Genomic DNA, 10,038 nt, shown 5'->3' on the forward strand with positions numbered 1-10,038 from the left:
TCTTTATGCTGTAAAGTTTTTAACGAACCGCCATCTTAGATTCAGTTTCAGCTGTTGGCAAGATCAAAGGAGCCATTTTACCGCCTCTGATCGAACACGGGAGAAAAAGAGTCACGTTTGTCCAGGTCTTGTGGGTTAATTAAGAGAAAGGAGGGGGGGAGAAACTGAGGATTAAACATAGGCTATGTCCCCACATACACTGGTATTTTTGAAAACTGAGACTTTCCGTTTTCGTTTTAAAAAACAATCCCATCCACACGTAAATGCAGAAATGAAGGAAAACTCTGCTAGGAACATGCCAACGCAACAGGTGGCATATATTCCTAACCGTGTAGAAATGTTGGCCAATCAGAAGTCTAGAAGCCTCGGTGGGAAATAGCAAACAAAGATGGGGCATAAAAGCAGAACCGAGTCATATGTGTGCGGGGACAGTAACTGTGTGTGTGTATATGTAAGCATTTAAACACTGCAGAGAGTACAATTAACAGTAACCGTATTGTAGAAATGCATTTCACCGACATAACGTGCGCCTGTGACGTCAAAAAGCACATCTTTGACGCTGCGTTTTCTCCGTTTCTCCGTTTTCTCGTCCACACATAAATGCAAAAACGGAGTTTTCGAAAATATCCTGGCAAGCGTGTTTAGAAATCTCCGTTTTCAGTCACCGAAAACGCCGTTTAAGTGTGGACGAAAGGTGCAAACGCATAGAAAAATCTCCATTTTCAAAAGTACCTGTGTACATGTGTACATAGCTCAAGAATAATAAGAACTCCTAAACAGGAGACTTTAATTTTTAAGAACTGTTTAACAAAGGCTTGTTTGTGCCAACCTAAATCTGCAGCACAGTTTAAATTCTCACTTTGTGGAAAATTAATGAAATAAACAACAGCCCACCTTCACATAAATAAAATATGGCAGTGTATTATTATTAGAATGGTACATAGATATTTATTTTAAAACTACAGCATATTTAATGATACTATGTGCAGTTGATAATATTTTAGGAAGTAGAATTTGAATGCAGACCACCTCAAATATTAAAGCCTTAAAAATATATCGTGCAGTTTTTCATGTATGAGTGTTATTGCAATCTTAAATGAGATGTAGACCAAAGAAAACAGAGGAGAGTTGTTGTTGTTTGTATTCCAGCTGCAGTAAACAAAGAAGTTTAGTGAATCTTTTTGACAACAGAGAGTGATGCAGTATTGATGCTGATTTGAGTTTTCTGATCCTGTATTTTTGTTCTTTGTCTTTTGTTACACAGAGTGAAATAAAGCTTGGTTTTGCCTTGCTGGTAAGTAAACAGTGATTGTAACTGAAGCAATATGAAACTGGGATTGTGTAACATGTTTAACAATTTATATACAATAGTTTGGCTTTTTGTGATATCTTGCCATTTGCTCATGGGCAAAAACACATTTAGGATTTATAAACAGTAAAGCCCCCCCACTAGAACTCTGAGTGTCCCTAAAAATGTCCCTGAAGTTTAATAGGCCATTTATGTCTAATTTTAATTTTAAAGGCTTATCAAAGCATTTCTGTAGTAATTATTGTTTTTATTACACATGTTAAGGCCATTTGAGACTGTGCAATTAAATTTTGCCCTCTTTAGACTAAAGTGAGTTCATTTTGTCTGAGGTACAGTGCTGGGAAAAGTCTTTCTTCCTTGCAGATTTATTTTGTTCATGCTTTTTTGTCACATGTTTCAAATCATCTAACAGGGATGATATGAATAAATACAAAAAAGCATTTTTAAAGTGATGATTTCACGTATGAAGCAGAGAAAACCAAACCAGAGCTATCTGTTCTAATGTGAGAACATGCTGGTCTCTAATACCCAGCTGTGGAAGCCCTGATAGCAAGAACTACCATCAAGCATTTATAGTATCAATATCATTTGTGATTGTTCATGCTTTGAAACTGTGATGTTATCATTTGATCAAGTGTGCAGTGCGAGCAAATCATTGCTTGTGGTATCTGCTGTGTTTGTAATAGTACCAAAGTATTAGAGGTTTATGTTAATGAGACATTTCTGCGGCTTATTGCAGATTGATAAAACGACACATCACCTTAATAAAGACGGAAATCTTTAATAAGGTGCAGAAAGAGAAGATGGGGTGTTTATAGTAAAGCTGTTGTAAACAAAGAATTTAACTGATTTTTTTTTTTTTTTTTCACTACAGATTGTGATGCAGTATTGACTCTGATGCTGATTTCAGTTGTCTGATTCTGTATTTTTGTTCTTTTGTTACAGAGTGAAACAGAACTTCGGTTTTGCCTTTGCTGGTAAGTAAGCAGCAATTGTAACTGCAGTAATATGAAATTGTCACTGTGTAACATGTTTAGCAACTTACCTAACATAGTTTGGTTTTTGTGACATTACCATTTACTGATGGGCAAAACAAATGGTCAGAATTTATACCTTGTAGCAGCAAGGCCCCACACATGACCTCTGACTGTCCCTGAAGCTTAATAGGCCATTTGTGTCTGATTTTTATATTTCAACACGAACAACTGTTTTTATACAGTTGTTCGTGTTGTCCGTTTGTTTGTGGATTTACGTAGCAGACACAACTATGAACGCATTTTAGGTGAGTTAGTGTAAGTGGTAGCTTAAGCACTTAAGAGCACCACAGTTGTTTATTTATATCTTCACTCATATTCTGCTTATGTATTACATTAAAGTCAGACCACTATAGAAGTATTTTTGCCTGAGTGAATAGAAGTGGTAGGTTAAACATTTAAGCAATAATAAAAAACTCAGAGAACCAGAGTTGTGAGTAGGCAATGTTGTGTATGTTAAAGCCTGTGTGTAATTTATATACACTAAGTTTAAATCAGTTTCTTAATAATTTGCTTGATACAATGTGTTTGAAAATTATATATAAAAGGGAAATATTGCAAAATACAAAAAGATTCCTGCCAACAGGTACAATGGAAGGACTTTTTATTATAATTTTTGTAATTGCAAAAATGGTGTGCCACTGTTGTTACTATGACATGTCAAAATTTACGTGTATTTTAGGATTTACATATTCAGATCAGAACTAAAACCTGATGAGGTTTTCCGTTGATTCTAACAGTTGTGGTTTTTCCACACTTTATTAAGCACTGACTTGTGATAGAAAATGATGGAGCTAAAAAGCCATAATCTGTACCAACAAATATTGGTGCCTCTTCTTTGCACTTCTGTAGTATGCATGCCTTTATTACACATGTTATCGCCATGTGAGACTCTGTAACTAAAGTTTGTCCTCTTCAGACTACAGTGAGTTCATAAAGGCTTGAAGAAATTGAGGATTTACTAGTTATTTCATTCACAGTAAATTGGATTGTGTGTGAAGAGGTTCAACAGTGTAAGTCATTAAACAGCGATCTGATGTGTTGTTTCCTTTCTCTAGGATACAGATCTGGTCGTCTCAAGTCTGGTAAGTAAAGGTTTTGTCTGCGGTACAGTGCTGAGAAAGGTCTTTCTTCCTTGCAGATTTATTTTGTTTATGCTTTTTTCATGTTTCAAATCATCTAACAAGGATGACCTGGATAAATACAAAAAGCAGTTTTAAAGTGATGATTTCATTTTTGAACCAGAACAACCTGGTCTAATGTAAAAACATGTTGGTCTCTAATACCCAGCTGTGGATGCCCTGATAGCAACAATTACCATCAAGCATTTACAGTAACTGGTAATGACTGGTTTACATCACTGGTTGATTTTGGTCCACTATAATTTCAGAATTGTCTTAATTAGATCCAAACAGGACAGGCAAAAAAAGAAAAAAGTCTTAATTAAGGCCCAATATAGGGTTTTCAAGTCATACCAAGTATCTTAATTTCATTAAAGTCCAGACTGATTAGTTTATACCAAAAGTTTTGTTTTATTCATTCAATTGGACTTGCTTGTGTGCTTCAGATCCTAAGTGTGATTAAACTTAAGCCCAGGACCTGATGAGTTGATGGTCTTGAAGGTCCTGAAGTAGTAAAGGAACTCTGGGACATCACAGTAACAGCACCATGTTTGACTGTAATGCTGGTGTTTTTCTCTCACTATAGATGATTCAGTTTAGTGCAGTTAGTCAGCACAGCTCTTGGTTATCATCGAGATATTATTAGGCAACTTGTTTTTGCCTGTTCAGCTACAACATCTGGGAGGGTTTTTGTTTTCTGGGGTCTCCAAATCCTTAGAAATCTCTTTGTAAACCTTTACAGAACTATATCTGTTTGTTTCACATTAGAGCAGCTCATGACTAGCAGTTTAGGGACAATTAAATATTCACATAGGGCAGGGGTCTCAAACTCCACTCTTCAAGGGCCGTGTCCTGAAGCTTTTCCAGTGTCCCTGTTACAAAACACCTGAATAACATTTGTAGGTCATTAGTAAGAGTATAGAATTTCACTGTATGCTGAAGTGGCATCCCCTAAGACTACTAAATTAAGTAATTTAAGTGTTTGGAAAAATGTACTTCTAAAAGTACTTTCATTACATCATGTTCATTCACTCATGAGCTGCTATAACATGAATCAAATGGCTGAATTACCACCTCAGCATGCAGTCAGGTTCTGTAGAGTTTTGCTAATGACCTACTAATGTTATGCAGGTGTGTTGCAACAGGGACACATACAAAAGTTTCTGGACACCAGCCCTTGAGGACCAGAGTTTGAGACCACTGGTGGTAGGGCATTGTGGATTTCAAAAGCTTCTTTCCTTAAATCACTGCCTGAAAACTGCTTTTTGTAATTTGTCATAATGACTTGCAAAATATAGGTGGGATGAAAACATAAACATAAGAAATTTTATAGTGGCCTGATATTTTTATCAAGGCTGTTTTTTGAAAATAATCCTGGCCTAATTTACAAAAGATGAACTGTCTCAAAGTCATGTTTGTTTGTTTGTTTGTTTAAGAAATGTGGGAATATCCAGCAAAGATCTTACGTGGAACAGCTCAGATACAGCACTCACTTCTGTTCTTTTTATCATGAAATGATCTACAAAGAAATTATCATCATACTAAATTTGCTAATTAGGCCTTAATATCAGCTATGATAAGTTTATCATAGATTTAGTGGAGTGCTTATTGCTGTGTATCAAACTGCCCCAAATATGACTGAAATATGTAGAAACTGCTGTCTCCAAATTTCTCATTTTGCCAAAATCATACAGAGTGGCCTGAAACTGTCTGCTCTAACCTCAGTGTGTTGGTTTTGTTGGACCATATAATATTTACAGTAAGTTATTGTAGCAGCACATCTTGGTGTAAGTTTATAGAGTGTTTGTTTTTATTGTGTCAATAGAATTTGAATGCAGGCCACCTCAAATGTTAAAGCCTACAAACATTCCATACAAGCTATCATTTGTGATTGTTGCCTACTTTTAAATTGTGACATCACCATTTGATAAAGTGTGCAGTGCTAGGTGAAGCAAATCATTGGTTACAATATCTACTCTCTTATGTAACTGAACCTAAATTTTGGAGCATTACATGACTCAGAAACTTGTGTGGCTTATTGCAAATGGATAAAACTACATATTACCTTTATGAAGATGATCATCTTTATTAGGGTGCGGAAAAAGAAAACAGAGGAGAGTTGTTGTTGTCTAATGCTGATTGGAGTTGTCTGAGCCTGTATTTTTGTTCTTTGTCTTTTGTTACACAGAGTGAACAGATCTTTGGCTTTGCCTTTGCTGGTAAGTAGACAGTAATGGTAATGTTTAGTAATTTACTTACAGTAGTTTGGCTATTTGTGTTATCTTGCCCTTCACTCATGGGCAAAGACAAATAGTCAGGATTTAGAATCTGTAGCAGCAAAGCCCCCACACAGGACCACTGACTGCCCCTGAAAATGTCAATGAAGTTTAATAGCCCATTAATGTCTGATTTTAATTTTTGATGGCTTATCAAGTCCAAACATAGTTAAATGTCAGAGATATCTTTATGCAGTTGTTCGATTTCTCCTTATGTTTGTGGATTTAAGTGTGAGTATAGGTGGTACCTTAAACACTTAAGAGCACCACAGCTATCGATTTTTATTTTCTCTCTCATTCCACTTATGAATTAGCATGAAGTCAAAACGCTAGAAGTATTTTGCCTGAGTGACTAAGGCTACGTTCACACTGCAGGCGAAAGCGCATCAAATCAGATTTTTTTGTCATGTTGGTATCAGTGATGGTATCATGGTATGACAGTGTGAACAGCACAAATCCGATATTTTAGAAAGCGACTGCTGTTTGAATTTCAGTTGTCTTAATTAAGGTCCAAAATAGTGTCTTGAAATCATTTCACAGCTCTTGCTGATCATCAAGATGTTTTTAGGCAAATGTGAGAAAGTTTGTGTTCTTTTTGGCCAGTCAATAAATAATTTTGAGTTTAATGGATATAAAGTGTTTAAAGCAGGAGGCCTGAAACTGTCTGCTGTAACCTCAGTGTGCGGGTTTATTTGGACCATATAATATTTACAGTAAGTTACTGTAGCAGCACGTCTTGGTTTGAGTTTATAGACTTAGTTTATTGTTTTAATAGAATGTAAAAATGTCCTTAACAGTTCCACCATCATTTGTTAAACATTGTCATTCTGTTCAGTCCAATAATTTACTGTAGAACTCTTTAGTATTTAAAGCCCTACATGTACTGTATTTTTGAAATTATAAGGCATAACGTCAATAAACAAGTCTGTTTTTAAGGCAGATTAAGCCAAACAAACAGTCAGATAAGTCAAACTTTATTCAAGTCATTCACAAACAACTCTCAACACTGTTCAGTTGTAACACATAAAATACAGAACAATACTCACTTTTTCAGTTCATTCCTCATCCACAAATCCATCAAACTCTTCATGGGTTGATCAATTTGAAATCTGCTTCATAAGCATGTCTCTTAGCACGTGCCAGGTCCTTGTACACACACATAATTTATGTTGAAGCACGTACAAATTACTCTCCGAGGTCTGACTATGGTAGCCATAATGCTCTGACAATACATCAAGCAGCGTAGCTTTGTAGCTTATGAAGTCTTACTAAAATATTTGACAGAATTTTGAGCGCTGTGTACCACAGAAATCCCGTTCGAGGTCAGTAAGCATAACCAGAATCGATACATTAGGCACATTGTATGTTTTTGAGAAATGACAGGATTTTAGGTGTGCCATATAGTCTGAAGAATATGGTAAATCCAAGCATATTGGAATACGACTAATTCCAGGCCTTTTGTGTTTACAGGTGACCTGCTGCAGAAGATCCTCTCTCTCTATCATTATAAGCAATTCTGTCTATCTATCACTCCCAACTCTATCTAATTTGACAGCCATTCTATCTTGTATCCCTCTCTCTACTGCTCTATCTAATTTGACAGCCATTCTATCTTGTATCCCTCTCTCTATGCTCTATCTAATTTGACAGCCATTCTATCTTGTATCCCTCTATCTCTACTGCTCTATCTAATTTGACAGCCATTCCATCTTGTATCCCTCTATCTCTACTGCTCTATCTAATTTGAGAATCCAAGTTTCAGAAATCCAAGTTTCAGAAATCCAAGTTACCAGTACTTGCTCTGTCTGTTACAGAATTCTGAGAGATCTCTGCTCTCACTGCTCCTTCTTTCCTGTCATTAAGCTCTCTCACATTCAGTCATTTTGCTGGAAATTACAAGTTGAATATACAGTAGTAGAATTACAGTACAGTAGAACTTATAGTAGAAACTACTTACACAGCCCTACATTTGTCATTTTAATTTTGCATTAGACTTTAGTTTGGACTGCTAGTTTGGCTTACTTTGATCAATTGTATAAAATATCACCTTTTTATAAGTTTATTTGTAATAAGATAATCTGGTTATTTTGTAATACATACATTCAGATAATAAATTAGATCCAGTCTTAGTCTATTTCATTGGCTATAACATTTGACTGCAAGTTTATAGTATTATTAAAGGACAAACCCATTTTGTCACTCAGTGTAAGTATTCAGTTAGTATTGTCATCGAGAAGCGCCTGAGGACCCAGACTTCCTGTTTTCTGACTGCTGCAGAAATCCAGCTGAAGAATCCTCATCGCCTGTCATCTTATCACCACACCACCAAAGCTCCATATATTTGATTTAAATTTTAGATATCTGAAAGATTTACATAAACTCCCCTAAGAGCTAAGACTTTTATTATAGCCTGTTGATTGTTGAGATTTATTCTGCATATCATTTTACAGAAGTTGTAATTATTTACCAGTCTGGTTAAAAAAATATAAGTAAAATTATACAGTTTCTAAAGAGCTACAATAAACGGACCAAATTGTTTCCAGAGAACTTTGAATTTCCTTTATTTTGAGTTTGGAGTACAAATCAGCTTAACGTCTATTTATATATTCATAAAAACATTTTAAAGTAGTATAATAGTACATTTCTCAGATTTAACAGTAACTTGAGGAGTTTTACGTTTTTCTGTGTTCCAAGGTTGAGTTTTGTTTACATTTGTGTATACCACATAAGCTCCAGGTTGTACTTCAGCAAAATGCCAAGAAAGGTCAAAGGTCACAGTCCCAGAAGCTTAGACGTCAGAAGGAGAAAGAACAGGTGATATTTCTCAGAGCAGTGAGCAGGTAAAGGTGTGTGCTTCAACTTTTCCCAGCACAGAAGTGCAGAGCAGTTCAGACAGCCACAGTGTCTTATGCAGATGTGGTAAAGAGAGGTGTTCCCTCAGTGTCTGTCCCAGAGCCTGAAGTTATGCAGGTAATCCAGACTGAACCCCAGCTAACGGAACAAACACAGCATGATGGAGAGAGAGCCACAGTGTCTTATGCAGATGTGGTAAAGAGAGGTGTTCCCTCAGTGTCTGTCCCAGATCCTGAAGTTATGCAGGTAATCCAGACTGAACCCAGCTAACTGTACAAACACAGCATGATGGACAAGCTCCAGACAGTCTCATGTACAGGTTACAAACAGTGAAAGTCGTCCGAGAGTGAGTAGCATCTGTGCAGCCCGAAGCCAGGCTTCTCCTAGGTATGGAAGTACCGTAATCAGCAATGTATGGCTAACAGTTTGGTTTTCCTGTCATTCTTACACGAGGATGATTTATTACCAGAGCAGATCTTAACCGTGTGTTGGACAAAGGCCATGCCTTGTATTCAGATGCCAGAGAGGTTTGTGAACAGCGTGTTTCTAGCCTGCGATGAACTTCCTCAGTGGTCATCAGCCGCAGACACGAGTATCAAGTAGACATGTCTCAGTTTGCTCGTTATGGCACAATTTGATGGTACAGTCATCTTCCGAGCCTTGAACAAGGATTACATGTTTGGCTTCAGAGTTTCGCTACGCTTTGCTAGTCATGGGAGGAACAGTCATCGCCGTTTGCAGGCTGACTTCAGGTGAATATGCATATTTTGACCCTCACCCACGTAAGTCTACTGGTATGCCATTGTCGCTAAGTGTAAAGTGGTGGAACTGCAGTTATGTTGAAGTTCACACGTCTTAATGACATGATTGACAGGATCAAACGTTTGTACCGAATGTTTGCATCGCACCAACCTGCACTTATGAGCTACAGCCCATCGAGTTTCACAGTGAAACGCTGCTGACCAAAGAGATGCTAATCAACCACCGAATACAGACAAACAGCTACAAGTGCACCAGCACCAGCTTTAAGTGAATGTGTTCATGAATCAAACTCCGAAATATACACTGAGCAGACACGGAACCTGTGACCAAAGATTTAACCAGTGAAGTAATGTCATCCAGAGCTGATTCTTCAAATGAGACAGCTGCTCCGGAAAAAAACATCCTTCTGATTATTTTGAAAAGAAAACCTCTGCATCTTCTGTGAGAGAAACTCCAGTAACACCAGATTCTGTTCCTCAGAATGATTTCAAACACTGCCTCCAGTTCAACTAAGATAACAGAAGGAACTCTCAGATAAACTGCTGAAACGTAATAAACAGGAAAGGCAAAAATGAGGAGAAATTATTAGCCCAAGAAAAAGTACACAGAGAAAGGAAAATCAGAAGACGAAAGAAAGGCAGAATGTACAGGTTTGATGAAAGCTTCAAGACAAAGAAAAAAAA

At 36.9% G+C, this 10,038-nt stretch overlaps 1 long non-coding RNA gene across 1 annotated transcript; it reads left to right on the forward strand.

Moving 5' to 3' along the window:
* Window positions 1–656: 656 nt before the first annotated feature.
* On the forward strand, window positions 657–6,161 carry LOC109197948 (uncharacterized). The gene is made up of 4 exons (XR_002058954.2): window positions 657–1,294; window positions 2,255–2,286; window positions 3,402–3,428; window positions 5,653–6,161. It is a non-coding gene; the product is annotated as an uncharacterized LOC109197948 (long non-coding RNA).
* Window positions 6,162–10,038: the final 3,877 nt, after the last annotated feature.

The sequence above is a fragment of the Oreochromis niloticus genome, unplaced genomic scaffold (assembly GCF_001858045.2).
Source record: "Oreochromis niloticus isolate F11D_XX unplaced genomic scaffold, O_niloticus_UMD_NMBU tig00000439_pilon, whole genome shotgun sequence".
Taxonomy (NCBI): Eukaryota; Metazoa; Chordata; class Actinopteri; order Cichliformes; family Cichlidae; genus Oreochromis; species Oreochromis niloticus.